This window comes from Lepidochelys kempii, chromosome 7 (genome assembly GCF_965140285.1).
Source record: "Lepidochelys kempii isolate rLepKem1 chromosome 7, rLepKem1.hap1, whole genome shotgun sequence".
Taxonomy (NCBI): domain Eukaryota; kingdom Metazoa; phylum Chordata; order Testudines; family Cheloniidae; genus Lepidochelys; species Lepidochelys kempii.
Window position 1 is genome coordinate 7,320,718 of NC_136386.1, and position 26,427 is coordinate 7,347,144.

General features: G+C 43.3%; 1 protein-coding gene across 6 annotated transcripts in view; it reads left to right on the forward strand.

Moving 5' to 3' along the window:
* The window catches only part of SLC25A26 (solute carrier family 25 member 26), a 151,561-nt gene that overhangs the window by 52,320 nt on the left and 72,814 nt on the right, over positions 1 to 26,427 (forward strand). The window lies entirely within an intron of this gene.

A 26,427-nucleotide genomic window follows, 5' to 3' on the forward strand; every position in this document is an offset into this window, starting at 1 on the left:
TTGTTATGATATCTTGATATAAATATCCTGGTCTCCTTGGCTCTGAGTTTTTTAGGTTTATTGCCACATTGCTACAAGGTAGAACAAGGTTGCTGCTGGAGTCTTCTCTGACTTGTGCAATTAAAATGTTGACCTTGGTCTTTCATCTTTGTATAGCTTTTTGTGTATTTAATACACACAGTATACACACACCTTAGCAGAATCAGGCAAATAATCCAGTTTCTTAACACAACACTTGTTTGAAAAACCAAACATAATGTTCTCTAACAAAATGCACACAATAGCTGTCTTCGCTTTGTTTTCTGGGAAACCACCTGTTTGTTGTTTGTTTGTTTGTTTGTTTTCCCCTCATGAAGCTCTTAACATGCTGGATTTAAGCAGAAATTTGCCTTTTTAGGCTATAAAGAGAACTGCTCAGGATCTGTCTAGAATGGTTCACTTTGCATGATTGATGCTTTAGACTCTTGTCAGGCAACCAGAGTTTCTTAAACTGAAGACTATTTTCAACTAGCACCAAAACACTAACTGAGAGAGGATTGGGAACTGGAAGACAAGTTAAAAAGCCAGTCCAACATTTTGGGAAAAGTGCACAAGTTTTGTGGTATGCTTAATGAAATATCCATTTGGGCTAGGTGGAAAAATAAGTCTTGTTGGAAGGTGTCTATACTGCCCCACTGTACTCCTTAATCACTTCCTCCCTTTCAGTTTAACACCATGCTATTTTGAAAAGCGCATCTCTGGAGTGCATTAGCTCTTGGGTAGAACACTTGTGTGTTTCTATCTCCCTATGTTAGCAAGAGAATTTCATTTTAAAGGGTCCTTAAGTACTTGAGGCAATTCTCCGGGGTGAAATAGGAAGGCCGGTCTCCATAGTTCAGGGTTCAGTGGCCTTGTGCTTGAATATATTTTGGAAACTCACTTTCTAGATTGCAAGCTGGAATATTGGTAAATGGAGCTATTGATCATTTATTTTTGCATTATATGCAGTGTAGTTATTACACTTTCTTTAGGCACAGTAGAATAACATTTAAAAACAAAAATAGATGTCTAAAAAGTAATTGAAATAACATCCAAAATCCACAAAATAACCCTGTTTTTTTGTAATTGATCAGTGTGAATAAACAGGCCATGTGACATGCCTGGAAGGTCAACAGACTTTGGTTTGGATGAACCAAGGCAGAAAGTGAAAATGTCCTGTATCTCACATGTACAGATACATGGCTCATCACCCTAACTGTGCCAGGTCCTCTTGCCTATCTCTTTATAGTTAGGTGCTAGACACATGTGTATAAGCATATATAACATGGTCCATTGGTAGAGCAGGAAAAATGAAGTCCTGGATTCATGATTCTGCCACCAATTTGCTGTTTAATGTTGGACATGGGGCACTTTTCTGCACTGCCTCATGTCTGTAATGTGTGACCCTGTAATATCTCTGGATGCAAGGGGCTTTGTACGTGCAAAATTATACTGTATTTAAAATCTAAAGTGTTGCATCTGGACTCTGTGAGTAGGCAAGATATGTTGAAAACTGTGTGTCATATTTAGGGCACACAAGATTTAATAATGCAAATCCTTTTCAAAAGAATGTTCATGTGGGTGGGGTCTGGCGGGAAGCCTATTTGATTTCATGCTTCAGATAGGGGGAACGGAGACTTTTAATAAGGCATTTTGCAGACAGCACTTTCTGCAGTAATCATGAACACAGAAATGAGTTCCAGCCATGTGCTAGGATCCAGAAAAGGAGCAGGATGCACCTGCTATGCTGTGCTCTAGTTTGCTCATGCTGTGACTTCTGATAACCTAAGAGGTGTGTTCTTGGCACTGGTTGCTCTTGATCCCACAAGTTTGGCAGCCACTCAGAGAATACGCTCTCAGCCATCATAATATCTGGTGGGGAAACTTAATGCGAGTCCCTCCCCCTCAAATAAAATTGCATGTGACAAGGCTCACTATGTTCCAGTTAATCTCTCTTGTAGGAGAGTGTGCTAAAAAGACAAGTCCAAGACAAGGTCCTTTGCCTTAACAATCTGGGATGTTAAAACATATAACACAGAGAAGTGCAGATACAGAGAGATGGATTTCCCTTGTTTTTTTTTTGGGGGGGGAAGGGGTGGAAGCTGAAAGAGTTGTGCATAGGTAGAAAGAAGCAATCTTGAAGAATACAAGCTTCTGTATTGTGCTGCAATCTCTACTCCTGGGGAAATTCTGTGCTACTGCGTGTGTGCATATTTAATGAGCCCCGCAGAGTTTTAATTTTTCACGCAGAAAAAAGCTTCTGCCAAAATGTTGCTGCAGTTCCGCCTTTTGCCTACCAGAGGGCGCTGTGGCAATAGACCAAAGGTGCAGCTCCCGGCCAGGGAGGAAAGAGAGAGATGCCTTAGCGGCGCTTGTCAGGCCAGGTCAGCAGACAAGGTCTGTGGGGTGCTGGGGGAGGACGGGGGGTCAGACAGGGGCTTATAAGGGCTAGTGAGGGAGGACAGACTGGGGCAGGGACTGAAAGGGTGTGGAGGCACAGGGCCATGGCGGGGAGGGTGGTGTAGAGACACATGGGGACAGTGGGGGGCAGAGCTACACAGGGGCAGGGGAGTGGCTGGGTGAGGGCACAGAGACACATGGGACAGGGGCAGATGTCTCTCTGTGTGTGAGACTATATATTATTTGAAGCACATATGTACAATATCTGCGTTAACAACACATACCTTTAAAAAAAAAAAAAAAGCACTTTGAGATCCATAGGGGTGAAAAATCCTGTACAAAAGTAGGATTATTTGCTGTGGCAGGCCAATCTGGCAATAGAAACCAATGTCACTCAGACGGGAAATTCTCGCTGGAGAGGGACTGAAAATCATTCCAAAGAGGAAGTCCAACAGGCTTCGTTTTGCCCTGAAATAAGCCATAATCAGCAATTATCTGATTTCAGCATCTGCCCTAGTAGTCTGAGGTTTCTGTAGTTCTGTTAAGGATCAGACATTTTTTTTTTTTTTAGGTAGTTAAAGGGAAAGGCAATAAAAAATCTGGACATTACTCTTCCTATGTAAACGATTACTGTCAGGAGTGAGAAGGGGGAGAGAGACCTTTTTTTCCTTTATTTCCTTGTTATGTTCATGTTGAATGGAGGTAGCCTTGATCACTACAGCTTTCATGCACCAGAGGGCACACAACGCCTATGATTTCTGCAATGTCAACCTACAGCAAACCTTTATTGCAGGGGATCTAATCTGTGCATCTTGAAATTGACTTGGCATTAATCATGCTCCTGAACCGAACCAAAAAAGGGAACATAAGCAGCAAGACCCTCTTCATTTTATTTTATGCAGGGGTGTGGTCCCATTGAATTTTGTGGGGTTTACTCGCGTAAGTAAAGGGAGTGGGATTCAGCTCAGGACTAATACATGGATTCGTGTCTTTGAATCTCTGAGTTTTCATGCGATATGAATTGATAGAATACATTCCCCAGTTCTAGGACACTCCAAGTGTGGACTAATCAGGTGGTTCTTTACCTCTTTTATACTGTGACCACATGATATAACAGGAAGTTTCAAGACACCTCTCCACTGCATTCCGTCTAACCATAAAGAAAGGAATGGTGATGATGTGCTCATGGTCCACTAGACCAGGTCACAATCCCCAGGTTGTGAGGGACCATGGCTAAGGCATTCTAGCTAATCAAACTAACTTATTAAGAGTCTACTTATGTTTGAATTCTGAATTTGGTGAACTCACTTAGCTTTGCAAACATGCCATAAGTTGAATGGTCATCTGGGTTGATCTAGTCAATACCCGAAGTGCACCAGAATTTGGGAATCCTGTTGGAAATATAGCAGTGTTAAGATACTGAACCTGCCTGTAGGTGCATTCCCTCTCCTTATTGTATGAATGAGGGCCCAATCCTTCAGGTAAATCTGCCACTTAGTTGAATAGGAGTTAAATCCACACAAGGACTGCAGACCCATTGTCAAATATCTTTGAGTACTGGGGAACGTCTGTCAAACTCCCGCCCCCGCCCACCCCCCCACCCCCGGTGTATGATTTTTAAATAAAAATTCTTAATGGGAAACTTATCTATATATTAAAAAAAAAAAAAAAAGAGAGAGAAGCCACGAGATTTGAAGAACAGTTTGATGCTAGTCTCTCCATAGTTAAAGCTGAGTTACATGAAAGCCGGAGGTCTGATGGTGGGCAATGCCTCTTGGGAGGTACAGAGCAGAGGGTGCAACTAAGGGTAGAGGAGAGAAAAGTAGCTATCTTCAAACACTTTTGGGGTGGCATGTAGGGGCTGAAGCAGGCAGTCTGTGTGTGTGTGTATATGTGGAGGAGTGGGGGACAGAAGCAGCTCCCAGATTTTGATGCCACTCCCCTATAATTTCACTAGGAAAAAAACGATGCACTATAAATATCTTGTACATGATTTTATTACAGGCTCATACAGAAATGGTAGGCCAATCAGACATGGTGTCTGAGCTGCAGACAGAATTAGTATTATTTCACTGGGGCCCTTTCTCACTAGACTTCTATTTTTCTGCTAATTTTATTGAAGCAATACAGTGAAGTCTCCTGACCTGTTTTTGCCTTTGTTTGCTGCATCTAAATTGCTTTTCTGTTTTTTGGTGTAAGGAGCTATTAGTACTGGCTAGAGCTAGGTATAGTTTGCTTGAGTTCTTTGGCTTCATTTCAGATCTGTCTTGTGCTTGCTATTCCAGTCTTGGGCCTTTCCCAGTTAGACACCACCAGTGCTATAGACAGGTTTCAGAGTAGCAGCCGTGTTAGTCTGTATCCGCAAAAAGAAAAGGAGTACTTGTGGCACCTTAGAGACTAACAAATTCATCTGAGCATAAGCTTTCGTGAGCTACAGCTCACTTCATCGGATGCTATAGACAGTGTGCTGTCTTTGTAATGTGGACAGATTTCCATTAAGGATTAAGTTGGGGCCACTCAGCTCTTGGTTTTTTTTGTTTTTGTTTGAAGCTTAACCCAGGATGTTAACACAGATTTGCAGAGGAGAAAGACTAGGGGGCCATATTCTGCGTTGATTTAATGCGATCTCATTGGCTTCAAATACCAGGGAGAGGTCAGGAATAGCTTCACACAGCTCAAAACTGAAGTGCTTGGTCAGTAGTTCACAGGGGAAATTGCAAGGTATTTAACTGCCCCCAATCTTGCTTTAGCCAGTACTGTGATTTCCTTAAATTCAGGAACAAAAATAAAGCTTGGGGGGCTGCATTGGGTGTAAGACTTCGGGACTTTAAATTGGATCCTGTCCCCATTGACTTTAATGCACACAATGCCAGTCAAGCAGGATTTGGCCTAGTATATTTATGCCAATGGTTGTCTACCTCACACATTTCTATTTTTTTTGTCTGCTAGAGTAGTTTGTCTTTTGGCCTCTACAGCTGTACTGCTAATATATCTTCTATTTCTGGAAGTGACCCGTACGATTAGGTCAGTTTGTTTTAGCCTGGCTCCCTGTCACTGCAGTAGAACAGCATGCTTCCCCTGACTGCATGAAATCCACTGTAGACAGTCTTGATAAATATGATTAATGGCCTCCTCTGCTTTTCACTGCAGTTGAAGGCTTCATGGGAGATTGCGTCAACTGGGGGGATCAGTTTGTCCAAAACTTGCCATGACATAACGTAATTTAATCAGATGTGTATTCTTTATTAGGTATGTTTTCTTCATTGTTCCCACTCGAAGCAAATCTTGTGTCATCAGACTGTGCTAATAGCCTATGTTATGGCAGTCCCACCAAGAATGCTGGTCTAAAAATAATGTAGCATGTGGAGTTTGTTGCTGTTTTTTGAATATTTGGAAATTAGTTACATTTCTTGAAGTTGACCAGACTACACATATTCCTAAAGTTAGTTACATGTGAAGCACCTTGCTGAATCAAGGCCAGAATGAGCGTATGCATGGATGCTAATCCCTTACCATGGATGAAGTTCAACAATAGTACTTTATCAAAGGAATACACACGTCAATAGGGCACCGACACTTTTGTGTTTGGTAATGTGACTTATAACACAGCATTTATATGATTTTATAAAAAGTCAAAGCAAACCATTTCATTTTGTGGTCAAGGAACATTTGACTGCATTGTGGGATAAAAGATGCCTTTGGGGCTATTGTTTTCCTGCAATGCACAGAGAGAGGAAGAAAAGGGAAGTTAATAATGTCACTTTGAAAAATGCCCTGGCTGGGATGATTTAGTTGGGATGATTGGCCCTGCTTTGAGCAGGGGGTTGGACTAGATGACCTCCTGAGGTCCCTTCCAACCCTGATATTCTATGATTCAATTCCAACAGTTGCTTGACCTCTCGGCAATGAATAAGAATGAAGTACAGGGAATCATAGATGCTTAAGACCAGAAGGGACAGCAAACCATCTGGTCTGACTTCCTGTATATCACAGGCCCCTAAAAAACACCCAGCCCCGTCCGCACTTCAAGTCTGACTGCCATAATTAGACTCAAGTATTACAGCCTGCAGGAGACTAAAAATATTGTGAGCCACAGGCAGAGATCAGGAGGGAATGAGGTGCCCACAATGCCTGAGGCCTCTGCAGTGGCGGGGAATTGGTTCAGTAAGGTATGCCCAGATGATCCTAGCAAGCGACCCATGCCCTGTACTGCAGAGGAAGCTGAACCTCCTCCCTCAGGGCCCTGGCAATCTGACCTGGGGAAAATTCCTTCCCAACCCTGCATATGGCAATCAGTCAGTTAGACCCTAAGCATATGAGCAAGAACCACTCACCAAACACATGAGAGAGAATTCTCAGTTTGACCTCAGAGCACCCAGCCCACCCTGTCCAATGTCCCACCTGCAGCTGTGGGCATCTCTAAGGCTTCAGAGGAAGGGTCAAAAAAAAACAGCCCCAAAACCAACAACCCCAGAATACATGTGGGGGTGGGGGAATGCCTCCTTGAAATATATAAAGAGAGCATTGATCTTGTGGGTAAAAAGATGTATTTTGATGTATTTGCATCTCGGCACATTCATCTAGTGCAGGGGTCGGCAATCTTTCAGAAGTGGTGTGCCGAGTCTTCATTTATTCACTCTAATTTAAGGTTTTGCATGCCAGTAATACATTTTAACGTTTTTAGAAGGTCTCTTTCTATAAGTCTTTAATATATAACTAAACTATTGTTGTATGTAAAGTAAATAAGGTTTTAAAAATATTTAAGACGTTTCATTTAAAATTAAATAAAAATGCAGAGCCCCCTGGACCAGTGGCCAGGACCCGGGCAGTGTGAGTGCCACTGAAAATCAGCTCGTGTGCTGCCTTTGGCACACGTGCCATAGGTTGCCTACCCCTGATCTAGTGCCTGTCTGTAGGCTGCTGAACAGCCATGTAAGCAGGAAATATTTTCATTTGTGGATTGTGTTTAAAAATCAGAAGCTTAATTTTTGCCTTTTTTGTGGAAAGAATTGAGCACAACACAGAAGGACCTCCGACTTGACTTTTCCATGTACTTCTACCATGCAATTATGCAGGCCTCCTAAAAAGAGTCTGAGAGACTAACCAATTTATTTGAGCATGAGCTTTCGTGAGCTACAGCTCACTTCATCGGATGCATATTGTGGAAACTGCAGAAGACATTGTATACACAGAGACCATGAAACAATACCTCCTCCCACCCCACTCTCCTGCTGGTAATAGCTTATCTAAAGTGATCACTCTCCTTACAATGTGTATGATAATGAAGTTGGGCCATTTCCAGCACAAATCCAGGTTTTCTCACCCACCCCACCCCCATACACACACAAACTCACTCTCCTGCTGGTAATAGCTCATCCAAACTGACCACTCTCCTTACAATGTGTATGATGATCAAGGTGGGCCATTTCCAGCATAAATCCAAGTTTAACCAGAACGTCGGTGGGGGAGGGGGGGGAAACAAGGGGAAATAGGCTACCTTGCATAATGACTTAGCCACTCCCAGTCTCTATTTAAGCCTAAATTAATAGTATCCAATTTGCAAATGAATTCCAATTCAGCAGTTTCTCGCTGGTCCAGATGATGAAGATATCATCAATATAGCGCAAGCAGAGTAGGGGCGTTAGGGAACGAAAGCTGAGGAAGCGTTGTTCTAAATCAGCCATAAAAATGTTGGCATACTGTGGGGCCATGCAGGTACCCATAGCAGTGCCGCTGATCTGAAGGTATACATTGTCCCCAAATGTAAAATCATTATGGGTAAGGACAAAGTCACAAAGTTCAGCCACCAGGTTAGCCGTGACATTATCGGGGATAGTGTTCTTGACGGCTTGTAGTCCATCTTTGTGTGGAATGTTGGTGTAGAGGGCTTCTACATCCATAGTGTCCTGGATGGTGTTATCATCATCTGGTGTTATCGTCATCTGGACCCATGGAAAAGAAGCCCTTGAGGAATTCCACCATGATTTCAACAATTTCCATCCCACCATCAACCTCAGCCTGGTCCAGTCCACACAAGAGATCCACTTCCTGGACACTACAGTGCTAATAAACAATGGTCACATAAACACCACCCTATACCGGAAACCTACTGACCGCTATTCCTACCTACATGACTCCAGCTTTCACCCTGACCACACCACACGATCCATCGTCTACAGCCAAGCTCTGCGATACAACCGCATTTGCTCCAACCCCTCAGACAGAGACAAACACCTACAAGATCTCTATCAAGCATTCTTACAACTACAGTACCCACCTGTGGAAGTGAAGAAACAGATTGATAGAGCCAGAAGAGTTCCCAGAAGTCACCTACTACAGGACAGGCCTAACAAAGAAAATAACAGAACACCACTAGCCGTCACCTTCAGCCCCCAACTAAAACCCCTCCAACGCATTATTAAGGATCTACAACCTATCCTAAAGGATGACCCAACACTCTCACAAATCTTGGGAGACAGGCCAGTCCTTGCCTACAGACAGCCCCGCAACCTGAAGCAAATACTCACCAACAACCACATACCACACAACAGAACCACTAACCCAGGAACCTATCCTTGCAACAAAGCCCATTGCCAACTGTGCTCACATATCTATTTTGGGGACACCATCACAGGACCTAATAACATCAGCCACACTATCAGAGGCTCGTTCAGCTGCACATCCACCAATGTGATATGTGCCAGCAATGCCCCTCTGCCATGTACATTGGTCAAACTGGACAGTCTCTACGTAAAAGAATAAATGGACACAAATCAGATGTCAAGAATTATAACATTCATAAACCAGTCGGAGAACACTTCAATCTCTCTGGTCACGCAATTACAGACATGAAGGTCGCTATCTTACAACAAAAAAACTTCAAATCCAGACTCCAGTGAGAAACTGCTGAATTGGAATTCATTTGCAAATTGGATACTATTAATTTAGGCTTGAATAGAGACTGGGAGTGGCTAAGTCATTATGCAAGGTAGCCTATTTCCCCTTGTTCCCCCCCCCCCCCCCCCCCCGACGTTCTGGTTAAACTTGGATTTATGCAGGAAATGGCCCACCTTGATTATCATACACATTGTAAGGAGAGTGGTCAGTTTGGATGAGCTATTACCAGCAGGAGAGTGAGTTTGTGTGTGTGGGATGGGTGGGGGGGAGAAGACCTGGATTTGTGCTGGAAATGGCCCACTTTGATTATCGTGCACATTGTGGGGAGAGTGGTCGCTTTGGATGGGCTGTTACCAGCAGGAGAGTGAGTTTGTGTGTATATGGGGGTGGGAGGGTGAGAAAACCTTGGATTTGTGCTGGGTTTGTGCTGGAAATGGCCCACCTTGATTATCATGCACATTGTAGGGAGAAAGAAAAGGAGGACTTGTGGCACCTTAGAGACTAACCAATTTATTAGAGCATAAGCTTTCGTGAGCTACAGCTCACTTCTTCAGATGCATATCGTGGAAACTGCAGTTTCCACGATATGCATCTGAAGAAGTGAGCTGTAGCTCACGAAAGCTTATGCTCTAATAAATTGGTTAGTCTCTAAGGTGCCACAAGTCCTCCTTTTCTTTTTGCGAATACAGACTAACACGGCTGTTACTCTGAAACCTGTCATTGTAGGGAGAGTGGTCACTTTGGATAAGCTATTACCAGCAGGAGAGTGAGTTTGTGTGTGTGTGTGTGTGTGTGTGTGTGTTTTGGGGGTGGGGGGGGTGAGAAAACCTGGATTTGTGCTGGAAATGGCCCAACTTGATTATCATACACATTGTAAGGAGAGCGATCACTTTAGATAAGCTATTACCAGCAGGAGAGTGGGGTGGGAGGAGGTATTGTTTCATGGTCTCTGTGTATACAATGTCTTCTGCAGTTTCCACAGTATGCATCCGATGAAGTGAGCTGTAGCTCACGAAAGCTTATGCTCAACTAAATTGGTTAGTCTCTAAGGTGCCACAAGTCCTCCTTTTCTTTTTGCGAATACAGACTAACATGGCTGTTACTCTAAAAAGAGTCTATCACCATTGTGAATAATCGAGTAGGAGTCTTAATAGCAGATAATCCCCTTGAAGTTGCTTTTGCGCTGCAGTCAAAGGACGGCTTTGTTAAGGCATTACCTAACAAATTAGCTGCTAAATACTGGTAATAGCCTGTTTCCCATAGATTACATTTTAATTGCACCCTAAGCAATATGATGGCAGAAAGAAAAGGAGTACTTGTGGCACCTTAGAAACTAACGAAGACACTTATTGTTGGCAAACTGATGCTTGTGTACATATCCATGCATGCATCCAATGAAGTGAGCTGTAGATCACGAAAGCTTATGCTCAAATAAATTGGTTAGTCTCTAAGGTGCCACAAGTCCTCATTTTCTTTTTGCAAATACAGACTAACATGGCTGTTACTCTGAAACATATCCAACCACTATTGTTAACCTATCCAACTATACTCTCAGCCCAGCAGAAGCAGCTGTTCTATCTCGGGGCCTCTCCTTCTGCCCCTCCACCCCCACGAACATGATACAGTTCTGTGGTGACCTAGAATCCTATTTTCGACGTCTCCGTCTCAAGGAATATTTCCAAAATACCTCTGAACAACATACTAATCCACAGAGGTCTCCCTGCCAACACTACAGAAAGAGGGATTCTAGATGGACTCCTCCTGAAGGTCGAAACAGCAGACTGGACTTCTACATAGAGTGCTTCCGCCGACGTGCACGGGCTGAAATTGTGGAAAAGCAGCATCACTTGCCCCATAACCTCAGCCATGCGGAACGCAATGCCATCCACAGCCTCAGAAACAACTCTGACATCATAATCAAAAAGGCTGACAAAGGAGGTGCTGTTGTCATCATGAATAGGTCGGAATATGAACAAGAGGCTGCTCGGCAGCTCTCCAACACGAGTTTCTACAAGCCATTACCCTATGATCCCACTGAGAGTTACCAAAAGCAACTACAGCATTTGCTCAAGAAACTTCCTGAAAAAGCACAAGATCAAATCCGCACAGACACACCCCTGGAACCCCGACCTGGGATATTCTATCTACTACCCAAGATCCATAAACCTGGAAATCCTGGGCGCCCCATCATCTCAGGCATTGGCACCCTGACAGCAGGATTGTCTGGCTATGTAGACTCCCTCCTCAGGCCCTACGCTACCAGCACTCCCAGCTACCTTCGAGACACCACTGACTTCCTGAGGAAACTTCAATCCATCGGTGATCTTCCTGATAACACCATCCTGGCTACTATGGATGTAGAAGCCCTCTACACCAACATTCCACACAAAGATGGACTACAAGCCGTCAAGAACACTATCCCCGATAATGTCACAGCTAACCTGGTGGCTGAACTTTGTGACTTTGTCCTTACCCATAACTATTTCACATTTGGGGACAATGTATACCTTCAGATCAGCGGCACTGCTATGGGTACCCGCATGGCCCCACAGTATGCCAACATTTTTATGGCTGATTTAGAACAACGCTTCCTCAGCTCTCGTCCCCTAAAGCCCCTACTCTACTTGCGCTATATTGATGACATCTTCATCATCTGGACCCATGGAAAAGAAGCCCTTGAGGAATTCCACCATGATTTCAACAATTTCCATCCCACCACCAACCTCAGCCTGGTCCAGTCCACACAAGAGATCCACTTCCTGGACACTACAGTGCTAATAAACAATGGCCACATAAACACCACCCTATACCGTAAACCTACTGACCGCTATTCCTACCTGCATGCCTCCAGCTTTCACCCTGACCACACCACACGATCCATCGTCTACAGCCAAGCTCTGCGATACAACCGCATTTGCTCCAACCCCTCAGACAGAGACAAACACCTACAAGATCTCTGTCAAGCTTTCTTACAACTACAATACCCACCTGCAGAAGTAAAGAAACAGATTGATAGAGCCAGAAGAGTTCCCAGAAGTTACCTACTACAGGACAGGCCTAACAAAGAAAATAACAGAACGCCACTAGCCGTCACCTTCAGCCCCCAACTAAAACCCCTCCAACGCATTATTAAGGATCTACAACCTATCCTAAAGGATGACCCAACACTCTCACAAGTCTTGGGAGACAGGCCAGTCCTTGCCTACAGACAGCCCCGCAACCTGAAGCAAATACTCACCAACAACCACATACACAACAGAACCACTAACCCAGGAACTTATCCTTGCAACAAAGCCCGTTGCCAATTGTGCCCACATATCTATTCAGGGGACACCATCACAGGGCCTAATAACATCAGCCACACTATCAGAGGCTCGTTCACCTGCACATCCACCAATGTGATCTATGCCATCATGTGCCAGCAATGCCCCTCTGCCATGTACATTGGTCAAACTGGACAGTCTCTACGTAAAAGAATAAATGGACACAAATCAGATGTCAAGAATTATAACATTCATAAACCAGTCGGAGAACACTTCAATCTCTCTGGTCACGCAATCACAGACATGAAGGTCGCTATCTTAAAACAAAAAAACTTCAAATCCAGACTCCAGCGAGAAACTGCTGAATTGGAATTCATTTGCAAATTGGATACTATTAATTTAGGCTTAAATAGAGACTGGGAGTGGCTAAGTCATTATGCAAGGTAGCCTGTTTCCTCTTGTTTTTTCCTACCCCCCCCCCCCCCCCCCGATGCTCTGGTTTAACTTGGATTTAAACCTGGAGAATGGTCAGTTTAGATGAGCTATTACCAGCAGGAGAGTGAGTTTGTGTGTGTATGGGGGCGGGGGGGATGTGAGAAAACCTTGATCTATGCAGGAAATAGCCCGACTTGATTATGTTAAGAGTTGTCACTTTGGATGGGCTAGCACCAGCAGGAGAGTGAATTTGTGTGGGGGGGTGGGAGGGTGAGAAAACCTGGATTTGTGCTGGAAATGGCCCACCTGTTGATCACTTTAGATAAGCTATTACCAGCAGGACAGTGGGGTGGGAGGAGGTATTGTTTCATGATTTCTGTGTGTATATAAAGTCTGCTGCAGTTTCCACGGTAAACATCTGATGAAGTGAGCTGTAGCTCACGAAAGCTCATGCTCAAATAAATTGGTTAGTCTCTAAGGTGCCACAAGTACTCCTTTTCTTTTTGCGAATACAGACTAACACGGCTGTTCCTCTGAAACATATCCAACCACTGTGACTAATTATCATAAAAAGTTACTTTTAAAAGTCTTTGCAGATATCAGAATTGTGTTAAAATGTGCACTTTTTGCTTATATTTTTCTGTCTACCTGAGCAGTACTCTCTCTCACACTTATTTTCTTTTGCTTAACGTTTTAGTTTAACTACTTGCAGGCAGCCCCCTTTGCTATGAAATTGCTATTTGATTTTAAAATATTATATACTACTTTGGGTTCCTTGGGTCATTTTCCACATAAACAATAGGAAAAGGGGAAATTTTCCGATGGGATGAAAATCAAGTATTTTGCTGTATTTTGCATTATAGTGTGTGTGAAAGTAAGAGTTCGTTTTGTCAATCTGTGTCTGAGCAAATATTTAGAAAAATAAACAGCTTTCTTAATTCCCCCCAACCCCCCCTCGCAGACATCATTACAGAGGGGTACGCCTTTTCCCCCATATTTACCGTTTCCCTTCATCCCATTCTCTTCCTCTACAATAAAGGATTGTAGCCATCAAAACTGGCAAGAGTTAAGCATGATAATTAGTTCAATATACTGACCAGTTCTGCGAATTACAAGTTCAAAGCAACATGTGGACACCGATGAAATCAGATTTTGGCATTTCTTACCCTGATTGTTTCAGGATACTCCGCTGGAGCTTCTTTGATGTGTAAATAACTAATGGATTGTAATGCCTTGCTTAAAGTACATCAAACACATACATGACTTTTGTTTTTAGATGTGGAGCTCATTTTCTAGTGATAGCTTTGAATCAGATTAATAAAATTATCCATTTTTTGTGATTTCATCGAGGATGTGATATTCCCCCCGCCCCCCCAAAAAAATATTTTCAGTCTTTATGTTGTAATAGATGCAGCAGATGTGTGCTGGAGCGTTGACCCTAGAGTATTTAAACAGACGTATTGGTGAAGTCAGAAGAAGCCACATTCACATGTTTTTCTGCAACCTGAAAGTAGCCTGTGTATCTCCTTACTTTTTCAGCACTGTCAGACCTGCTAACCAGAATAACTCCTGATTGCTTTTATTCAGCCATTCAATGGTGTATTCTTTCCCTTGCCCTCCTCCTCTGTGTAATAGGACCTCTTTTATTTTCAGTGGGGATAATTTGCACACAAAATGGCAGCCTTCCCCATTTTCTCAATGATCTATCTTTAGATCCGAATTGTGCGGTGGATTTAGTTGTCCAGTAATTACTACTGAGATTACCAAACAGACTCCGTTTGTTACCTGTATGACATAGGAAAGCAGGTCTACAGAGATAAGCTAGGTTTCAGCGTAGCAGCTGTGTTAGTCTGTATTCACAAAAAGAAAAGGAGTACTTGTGGCACCTTAGAGACTAACAAATTTATCTGAGCATAAGCTTTCATGAGCTATCCAATGAGCATCCGATGAAGTGAGCTGTAGCTCATGAAAGCTTATGCTCAAAAAATTTGTTAGTCTCTAAGGTGCCACAAGTACTCCTTTTCTTTTTTATGAAACAATGGGTGTTCCCATACACACTGTAACAAGAGTGATCACTTAAGGTGAGCTATTACCAGCAGGAGAGCGGAGGCGAGGGGGGGTTCCCTTTTGTAGTGATAATCAAGGTGGGCCATTTCCAGCAGTTGACAAGAACGTCTGAGGAACAGTGGGGGGTGACGGTGGAATAAACATGGGGAAATAGTTTTACTTTGTGTAATGACCCATCCACTCCCATTCTTTATTCAAGCCTAAGTTAATTGTATCCAGTTTGCAGATTAATTCCAATTCAGCAGTCTCTCGTTGGAGTCTGTTTTTGAAGTTTTTTTGTTGAAGAATTGCAACTTTAGGTCTCAGAGTAACAGCCGTGTTAGTCTGTATTCGCAAAAAGAAAAGGAGTACTTGTGGCACCTTAGAGACTAACCAACTTATTTGAGCATAAGCTTTCATGAGCTACAGCTCACTTCATCGGATGCATACAGTATGCTCAATAAACTTTAGGTCTGTGATCGAGTGACCGAAGAGATTGAAATGTTCTCCGGCTGGTTTTTGAATGTTATAATTCTTGACGTCTGATTTGTGTCCATTTATTCTTTTACATAGAGACTGTCCGGTTTGACCAATGTACATGGCAGAGGGGCATTGCTAGCACATGATGGCATGTATCACATTGGTAGATGTGCAGGTGAACGAGCCTCTGATAGTGTGGCTGATGTGATTAGGCCCTATGATGGTGTCCCCTGAATAGATATGTGGACACAGATGGCAATGGGCTTTGTTGCAAGGATAGGTTCCTGGGTTAGTGGTTCTGTTGTGTGGTGTGTGGTTGCTGGTGAGTATTTGCTTCAGGTTGGGGGGCTGTCTGTAAGCAAGGATCGGCCTGTCTCCCAAGATCTGTGAGAGTGATGGGTCGTCCTTCAGGATAGTTGTAGATCCTTGATGATGCGTTGGAGAGGTTTTAGTTGAGGGCTGAAGGTGATGGCTAGTGGCGTTCTGTTATTTTCTTTGTTGGGCCTGTCCTGTCGTAGGTGACTTCTGGGTATCCTTCTGGCTCTATCAATCTGTTTCTTCACTTCAGCAGGTGGGTATTGTAGTTGTAAGAATGCTTGATAGAGATCTTGTAGGTGTTTGTCTGTGTCTGAGGGGTTGGAGCAAATGTGGTTGTGTCGTAGAGCTTGGCTGTAGACAATGGAACGTGTGATGTGGTCTGGATGAAAGCTGGAGTCATGTAGGTAGGAATAGCGGTCAGTAGGTTTCCGGTATAGGGTGGTGTTTATGTGACCATTGTTTATTAGCACTGTAGTGTCCAGGAAGTGGATCTCTTGTGTGGACTGGACCAGGCTGAGGTTGATGGTGGGATGGAAATTGTTGAAATCATGGTGGAATTCCTCAAGGGCTTTTTTTTCATGGGTCCAGATGATGATGATGATGTCATCAATGTAGCGTAAGTAGGGTGGGGGCATTAGGGGATGAGAGCTGAGGAAGCGTTGTTCTAAGTGAGCCACAAAAATGTTGGCATACTGTGGGGCCATGCGGGTACCCATAGCAGTGCCGCTGATCTGAAGGTATACATTGTCCCCAAATGTAAAATCGTTATGGGTAAGGCCAAAGTCAGCCAAAGTTCAGGTTAGCCGTGACATTATCGGGGATAGTGTTCTTGACGGCTTGCAGTCCATCTTTGTGTGGAATGTTGGTGTAGAGGGCTTCTACATCCATAGTGGCCAGGATGGTGTTTTCAGGAAGATCACCGATGGATTGTAGTTTCCTCAGGAAGTCAGTGGTGTCTCGAAGGTAGCTGGGAGTGCTGGTAGCGTAGGGCCTGAGGAGGGAGTCTACATAGCCAGACAGGGTGCCAATGCCTGAGATGATGGGGCGTCTAGGATTTCCAGGTTTATGGATCTTGGATAGCAGATAGAATACCCCAGGTCGGGGTTCCAGGGGTGTGTCTGTGCGGATTTGTTCCTGTGGTTTTTCAGGGAGTTTCTTGAGCAAATGCTGTAGTTTCTTTTGGTAACCCTCAGTGGGATCAGAGGGTAATGGCTACAAAAAAACTTCAAAAACAGACTCCAAGGAGAGACTGCTGAATTGGAATTAATTTGCAAACTGGATACAATTAACTTAGACTTGAATAAAGACTGGGAGTGGATGTATCATTACACAAAGTAAAACTATTTCCCCATGTTTATTCCACCGCCACCCCTCGCTGTTCCTCAGATGTTCTTGTCAACTGCTGGAAATGGCCCACCTTGATTATCACTACAAAAGGGAACCCCCCTCGCCCTCCCGCTCTCCTGCTGGTAATAGCTCACCTTAAGTGATCATACAGTGTATATGGTGACACCCATTGTTTCATGTTCTTTATGTCTATAAATCTCCCCACTGTATTTTCCACTGAATGCATCCGATGAAGTCAGCTGTACCTCACAAAAGCTTATGCTCAAATAAATTTGTTAGTCTCTAAGGTGCCACAAGTACTCCTTTTCTTTTTAGAGATAAGCTAGTTCATTTTAAGCTACAGTTCCACTTAGCCCTCCAACATTTTGTTTTTTAACCATCTCTGGACTTTAGTTTTGACTTGGAAAGAAGAATATGGGTTTAGTGTGATTTGAAAAATATAGATAAGGGTGAGGCTCTGACTTTTGACCATCAGCTTTCCAGCTTGGGGGTGCCTAATTCAATTTCTTTCTGTCTTAAACTGGTGGATAGTGTTATTGTGTTAAACCCCTCCTGTTTCATCCCAAAGATACACTTTAAGTATTTAGCAACGGGATTCAGATTGTTTTACACGGTTCGGTGACGTTTTTAGAGTGCTTTGGGATCCATGTGGATCAAACCTGCTATGTAAACACAAAGTCTTCATTATTCTCAGTAACCCAGCTGTACAGCAGTTACCCACTGTAGGTCGTGATGCCATTTACATGAAACACATGATATTTTCCTGGGGAGCCGGGGGGATCAACACACACCACCCTGCGCATGTACACTGCTCTGCTCTGCACTGCACACACAATGGAGTGTGTGTATGATTGTGCGAGAAGCTGGTTAGAAGACACAATTGGAATGGACATAGTGGTGGAGACCCAGTGGCCATCTTGCCCAGTTTCCTGTCTCCCATAGTGACCAGCCCTGCATGTTTCAGATGATGGTGTAAGAGCCCTGCAGAAGGCAAATGTGGGATAATCTGCCCCCTACAGTGGACTGAACTGTATAAAACCTCAGTGTACTAGCCCCACCACCCATCGCAACAAAGAATGACTTTTACAAATAAGTGAGAAATACAATAATCTTTGAATTTAAAAACCAAACATTTTCTATTAAGTGTCTGGGAGTTTGGAGTAACTAAAATACTGTTTTTTGGGCTACGATTGATATGAAAACAGGCTAAACAGAATTATTTTAATCCCCATGCTCCTCTTAAACAAGGAAATAATAGAAAGAAAACGTTCTACTATAGATGAAACATCAGAAAGTATATTTGCTGACTAGGTGCATGTCTTAACTTCTGTGGACCGGACCATGACTCCATCGAAGTCCATGGGAGTTTTACTGTTGAGCAGTCTTGAATACTTCATTAACAAGTTGAGGCACAATTTGAGAACACATTTCTTCTAAAATCCTGTGTGATTCCATAAATAATTATATGGCTTTCTTTCGCTTTTGTTATATAGTCCCCTAAACGTTACTGTGCATTGTCTGAAAACTAATAACCAGAAGAACAGCGAGCAAAACTCTGCAAGCAGAGAAAGCATTTCAAAATGACGTCTTATTAGGAGAATTCATTTCAGCTTTGGAACAAATTCATCTCACACCTGCTACACTTGGCAGCAGACTTAGTTTCCATGTTGTAAAGAAAAATAGCTGAACACATCCAAAAAACCCAAACATAGAACATAGGTATATAGACATAGTATGGTATGAGGGAAAGATTTTTAACATCAAAATCCTCTTGAAGCTATCGTTAAATACGGAAGAGGGAAAGAAAAAAGCTTAAGCATAGCAACAAAAATAAAGTTAACTCAAGGTTAGAAAGGATGCTCTACATGTTCTTATATGGTGTTGATGTATTGTGCTTAACTAGACGTGGTCAGATTCAGCTCTGTGGAGGAAGAGCCCCAAACTCTTCTTTTTTTGTCCGTCTTGTGGAAGTGCTATACAGATTCTTTTATAGATATTTTAATGCCCTTGTCAGTGCTTGCTGACTGGCAGTAAGAGCTCATATTGCTCACAGAAAGCCCTATACTGGAAAGAAATGCACAGCACCTTTTATTTTCCAAAGCCAGAAATGAACGTCGGCAGCTTCAGGCCTTCCAGGCTGTGTGATTGTTTGGCAGCCTCGGGCTCGATGCCAGTTGCAAAACTCAGTGTCTTTAAGGTTTAAAAATATGCAAGCCTCTTCATTAGTCATTCGGGTCCTTATTTTCTTTGCATGCAGCATTTAGGTTTCAGCTATCACCATTTCTCCCTTGTTTCTGGGAAGGGTCACTTACTTTCAAGTCTTTGATGCTTGCTGCATCAGCTTTCTTTCATGTTTACAGTATATCCATGTAGAGACTCTTTTCATCCATTCATGCTGATAATTCTTTTGAACTTCAGGGTAGAATGAGGCTTCCAGAATTTAACTATTCATTTCCTAAGGGAGCTAGAATGATTTAGCAGATGAAACAACTCCCATATTGACCTTGGGTCTGCAGACCCAGCTAGAGTAGTTCACATCACCAAAGGACTCCTTTATAACTTGTTCAGATGATGCTTTAAGTTGAGACCCATGACTGAGCTAGCTTGGAGAAGGAGGACTTGCTGGTGTGAGAATGAGCACCATTGAAATGGTATGGCGAAGGGTCATTCAGTGTCTGATACTGCTGCCCTTCACCGAGATGTTAAAAGGGCACTATAGAATTGGGCTTTCACTTTTCATCTGTTGCAGATGACTGGAAGCCCTCATCTTTTCTTTATAGCCTTTAGCATTTGTTCATTTAAAATAAAGTATTTCCCCTCAAATAGTATTTTATTCAGGATTTTTAATCACATCATGACCCAAGTACATCCAGCTTTTTCAGTGAAGCACTTGTGCCATACTGTTTCATTCAGACTTGTTTGATGATCTGAAACATATATTGTGTATAACACCTACATTTCCTCTTAGACAAATCTTTAGGAATTCGTTTGTATCTATGGCTCTTTACTTTTCAGTGTTCTCTATAACTTCTTGTTTCAGTTGTAGGTCTTGATCCTGTTCTCCTTCCATCCCAACCTCTTGTTTCATCTGGCATCCATTATTTAGTCATAATGGAGCATGTCTAACTCCAGTTTGGAATGTTTGAGATATATTTATACTTAATATCTATCGGTACTAACAGGTAAGTTACAAGAAAAGGAGTACTTGTGGCACCTTAAAGACTAACAAATTTATTTGAGCATAAGGTTTCGTGAGCTACAGCTGTAAGGTGGCACAAGTATTCCTTTTCTTTTTGCGGATACAGACTAACATGTCTGCTACTCTGAAACCTGTCATTAGGTAAGTTATAGACATCTAGTGTTGTCAAGGAATGAGCTTGGTGGCTATGAAGAGGCGAGGGCATCATAGAATATCAGGATTGGAAGGGACCTCAGGAGGTCATCTAGTCTAACCCCCTGCTCAAAGCAGGACCAATCCCCAATTTTTGCCCCAGATCCCTAAATGGCCCCCCTCAAGGATTGAGCTCACAATGCTGGGTTTAGCAGGCCAATGCTCAAACCACTGAGCTATCTCTCCCCCCACAAGCATCCCAGCTTTCATGTTGAGATATAACTAGTGCAATATACACATGGGCATTAATAGTGCCCCCCTAATGTGGAGTATACAGAGCAGTTCTTTGGTTGATCTTGGAACTTGTTTCCTCTTCTAACTAAGCACTCCAGCATCTTTTAGCACGGAGCAGAATGGGAAGTTGATGACTGTTCAGAAACAGACGAAGTAGTTAAATGTATGGGGGTATGCTGCAAAACATATGTCAGAGTGTGGCATGTGCTTGAAGTTCACTATTGCTCTCCAAGCAGAGGTAGCCCTTTTTGGACAACAAAAGGACTGTAATCTTTCCAGTTGCATTTCTTAGGCCTTTCCCAAGTTGAATGATGCAGTCTGTATATTTATGTAGTGTTTTAGTCTCAGAAGGATACAATCAATAAGACTTCAGGTTGCTGCAAGAGAACGCTGCAGTTTTCTCTAGTTATAAGTTTTAAGAGCTTTAAAAAACAAACAAACAAACTAGAAAGGAGCCTGAATTGCAAAACTCAGAGCCAGATTTGAACACTCCCCACTTTTGGGAATATTAAAATCTTTGGATTTGGTTTGGCACATTAGAGAGAGGAGTCCCAGGTGAAATTCACAGCTAAGTCTGCTCTAGTTTCTGCAGATGTCCCCAAAATCAAGCAGTGTTGCCAACTCTCATGATTATACTGTGAGTCTCACAGTATTTGGTAAAAAGAAAAGGAGTACTTGTGGCACCTTAGAGACTAACCAATTTATTTGAGTATGAGCTTTCGTGAGCTACAGCTCAGCTGTAGCTCACGAAAGCTCATACTCAAATAAATTGGTTAGTCTCTAAGGTGCCACAAGTACTCCTTTTCTTTTTGCGAATACAGACTAACACGGCTGTTCCTCTGAAACCTGTCAGTATTTGGTAGTTTGTTTTTTCCTTAAAGCCCCATATCCAGGAGTCAAGTGAATATGGAAGAATCCTGACTTTTGTTTAAGCACACCAACACATTTCTAGCCTTATGGTTGGGAAGAAAAGCTTGAAAAATATGAACTGAGTGCTATTCTTAAGGCTCAAACCCCGAAGACAAAGGGAGCTCACAAAACAGTGTGGCTGGGTAACAGAATGGCAGATGAAATTCAGCATTGGTAAGTGTGACTGGGTGCCTGGATGGGTCACGCTGAGAATGCCCCGTTTTTTGGGGTCTGGCCTGAGTGAGGCAGACAATCCTCCAAACTGGTGGTTTATTGTATACTTAAATTTACCAAGCCAGGTACAGAATAGTTTCTGCAATACCACACAGGTTAATGAGAAGCCAAACAGTCCCCATTAGGCATCCCTTGGTTCCCATCTGGACAGCCAAGTCTAATTTAGTGAGGGGTTATTGGAAATCTGATTCACCATATGTGAGGTTCACAATCCCAAAGGACCAGACACTTATCCCCAGGTCAGTACGAGTCTCAGATCTTATCCCATAATCACACTGATGCCAGTCCTTTAGTAACTAAAAACTAAAGGTTTAATAATAAATGGAAAAAGAAAGAAGAGAGTTGCAAATGGTTAAAAGATCAGTATACCTACAAATATGTGTAAAGTCCTTTGGTCAATTTCATATCAGAGATGGTGAAGCTGCTGATTTGTAAAAGTCTTTCTGGAATCAGTTTTTAAAGGCTTATAGTCCAATAGGCAGTCCAGGTGTAGAGTCTGTTTCAGTCCTTCCATGCATTTTCTAGGGTGTTCCAGATCTCCATCTTACCACTTTCCCTGTTCGAAGTTTAAGCAGAGTAGAGAGGAAAGAATTATGCCCGGGGCTATCCTTTATTGCTCTTCTAGCAGGCTGACAAGCCTCTTTACAGAAATTATCACAGCAGGGCCTTCCCCTGAGAAAGAATAGGCATTAGGCAATGCAGATTTTTGCTTTGAAGCTAATCTTCTATTTCCTATGCATACACAGGTAAACTAGTTACGTTCATTTACATAAGGCAATTAGCCGGTACTTCTTTATAGCATAGATAGTTAAGCTGACTGCAATGTAGATAATATTATTAGTCTCCTGAAGTATTTTACATAACCTTAAAATAAGGTTAGCTGGACAGAATCGCATATGTAATTAAGGCAATTAAGACATGAAAAGGAATTAACATCTACAAGCTAATTTGGTTACATTGTTAAACTTCTAACAGGATAATGGTAAATACAGACAAAGACAACTAGCATCTACTCTTGATTTCTGTTACTACAAATAAATGGCTTAATATTTGCTGCTCTAGAACTTCTTTGAAATTCACATATAAGTAGATTGTCTTGATTACATTTCAGTGCCTCTTGTTAAGTTGTTATGGGTCATACGCAAGTTGGCCAGTACAAAGTAATGTACATTGGAAAAAATAACCCCAACTACACATATATAATGGTTCCAAATTAGCTGTTACCACTCAAGAAAGAGATCTTGGAGTCGTCATGGATAGTTCTCTGAAAACTTCTACTCTATGTGCCTGTGACAGGGTTGGAACTCACCACTGCAGCACCTCCTGTTGGTACCTCCAGGAATTAGTTCAGTCCATGTGGAGCGTACCCCGCTGGTGGTGTCCCATCTGTCTCTCCCCTTGCTGACATTTGGACCCGCATTGCTCCTCGCTTGGCAGCCTCCTCTTCAGGACACTGCCCTCCAGCAGTGCCCCTAGTCCACGCTCACCCCCTTCCAGGGGGGTGGGGTTTAACAGCAGTCTTCTCACTTCGCCCCAGCCTCAGCGACCAACCATATCCCCAAAGTCCAACCCTTTCTATCAGGGGTCGGGTACAGTCTGCTTTGGCCACTTCTAATGGCCAGGTGTAGTACAAAGGGGGAGGGGAGGCCAGGCCTGCCCTCTGCTCTGGGTCCCAGCCTAGGGACCCTCTGGTGGCAGCCTCCCTTCCCTCCTTCACTCCCCTTGTCCACCTGTCCTCCCTTGGCTGCATCCGCTTTGGCCCCCTTGCACCTTGTGGGCCCTTCTGTCAGGGCCTGCAGCCTGGCAGGTATTGGGCCGGAGCTCTCCTCTCCTCAGCTCCGCCTAGCCTAGCCTAGCCTAGCCTAGCCTAGCCTTGCCTTGCCTTGCCTTGCCTTGCCTTGCCTTGCCCTGCCCTGCCCTGCCCTGCCCTGCCCTGCCCTGCCATCTCCTTCGGTCAGGAGACAGACCTTCTCCCTTGCCTGGGCAGCCTTTATATAGAGCTTAGCCTGGCCCTGATTGGCTGCCTCTTTCTCAGCCCTGATTGGCTCTCTAACAGGCCCTCCCTGACTGGCTGCCGCCTTGCACAGCTGCTCTGGCCTGCTGTAGCCCAGTCTGGCATGGGAGTGGGGCAGTCGCCCCACTGCACTGCCGTAGTGGTCAAAAAGGCCAACAGAATGGTAGGAACTATTAGCAAAGGGATTGACAATAAAAAGAAAATATCATAATGCCATTATATAAATCCATGATACACCCACATCTTGAATACTGTGTCTACTTCTGGTCACCCCTTCTCAAAAAGGGTAAAGTGGACCTGGAAAAGGAGAAGGGCAACAAAGATGACCAAGGGTATGGAACAAGTTCCATAGGAGGAGAGGCTAAAAAGATGTTCAGCTTAGACAAGAGACGATGGGAGGGAGTCAGTAAAATCATGAAGGGTGTGGGAAAAGGGAGTGGATGTTTATCCTTTCGCACAGTACAAAATCCAGGGGTCACCTGATGAAGTGAATAGACAGCAGGTTTAATACAAACAACAGGGAGTGTTTTTTTATGCAATGCACAGATGTGGGACTCATTGCCATGACGTGGTGTGAAGGCCAAAAGTATAACTGGGTTCCAAAAGGAACCAGATGAGATCCTGGAGGATGGGTCCATCATTCTCTAGCAGCCAAGGTGATCAGAGTATCAGAGGGGTAGCTGTGTTAATCTGTATCCAGAAAAACAACGAGGAGATGATCAGAGATGCGTTCCCGTGCTCCGGGCAACCCTAAACCTCTGACTGCCAGAAGTTCTCCAACATTTCCCTGTTCTGTACGGTCCTCCTGAAGCTCTGGTCACTGGCCACTGTCGGAGACATGATATTGGGGTAGGTGGACCAGTTTTTATATGTTTTTATGTTCTAAAAAGAATCCCAAATTTTATTTTTAATCTCAGGAATTTAAAGCCAATCTCATGATTTTTTGCGGCCTGATTCAGGATGTTTGAACACTTAGCATTGGCAGTATGGAAACTGACACAAGGATTACAGGCCTAAGGGAAGTTACTCACAGAACTGGGAGTAGGAGTGGAAGTTGGGAAGTTCATGGAATCGTAGTGGGCCGTTAGAGCCTATTGTTCTGGATGCAGCCATTTGGAAACCAATTAATCATTCGTGTAATGTTCCAAGTCCCAGGGAAGGGGAAAACACGACAGAGCAAGAGGAAAAACCAAGCCAAAAAGAAACAGCGTAAACAAATATTTTTAAACTAAAAAAAAAAAAAAAAGCTTGAGGATGGACATCACGAGGGAAGAGATGTCACTGAGCTTCCAATTTACAGTCTCTTTTATTCTATTTGTACATCGCCTGCCATGATGATTTCCTGGTTCATGAATGGGGGCTCTTAGATGATATGGTAATAGAATAAATAATAAGTAGTTTTACTGTTTTAGTATTTTATAACTTGAAAGTATCTGACGACACCTATTGTATAGTTCTTGATTGATTCCTCCCCCCCCCCTCCCCCCAGTGCCAACCTGATCTTTTTCTTTAGGTCAGGGGCACCATTGGGAATGATCCAGCCAGTAACCCAAGCTCTGGCCGACCCTGGCAACGTTACAGCTTTCCAAGTGTAGTCTTTAGGCAAGGACGAACACATTCCTCAATCCATTGGGCACAAACAGGCTTTTCTTCAAAATCAGACAGGCATACTTTCTAGTTCCACTGCCTTTTTTTTTTTTTTTTTTTAAATTCCCCTTGGATGTATTTATTGTGGCCAATGCTAGGAAAATTCTACCCTTTGTTTATGTTTTGAGTTACTCTATACATCTTTTCTAGTACAGAGACGTGTTCCAAACTCTACCGTGTTCTGTTTTGTGTTAGAATTATAAAATCATAGACTACTAGGGTTGGAAGGGACCTCAGGAGGTCATCCAGTCCAACCCCCTGCTCAAAGCAAGGGCACTCTTTTGACTCATATCCAGTTTCTCGTCCACCGTAACCCCTATGTCCTTTTCCGCAGAACCGCTGCCTAGCCACTCGGTCCCTAGTCTGTAGTAGTGCATGGGATTCTTTCTTCCTAAGTGCAGGACTCTGCATTTGTCCTTGTTGAACCTTACCAGATTTCTTTTGACCCAATCCTCTACGGGTCCCTCTATATCCTATCCCTACCCCCCAGTGTATCTACCACTCCTCCCAGTTTAGTGTCATCTGCAAACTTGCTGAGGGTGCAGTTCATGTCATCCTCCAAATCATTAATGAAGATATTGAACAAAACCTGCCCCAGAACCGACCCTTGAGGCCCTCTGCTTGATACCGGCTGCCATCTAGACATGGAGCCATTGATCACTACCCGTTGAGCCTGACAATCTAGCCAGCTTTCTATCCACCTTACAGTCCATTCATCCAGCCCATACTTCTTCAACTTGCTAGCAGGAATACTGTGGGAGACTGTATCAAAAGCTTTGCTAAAGTCAAGGAAT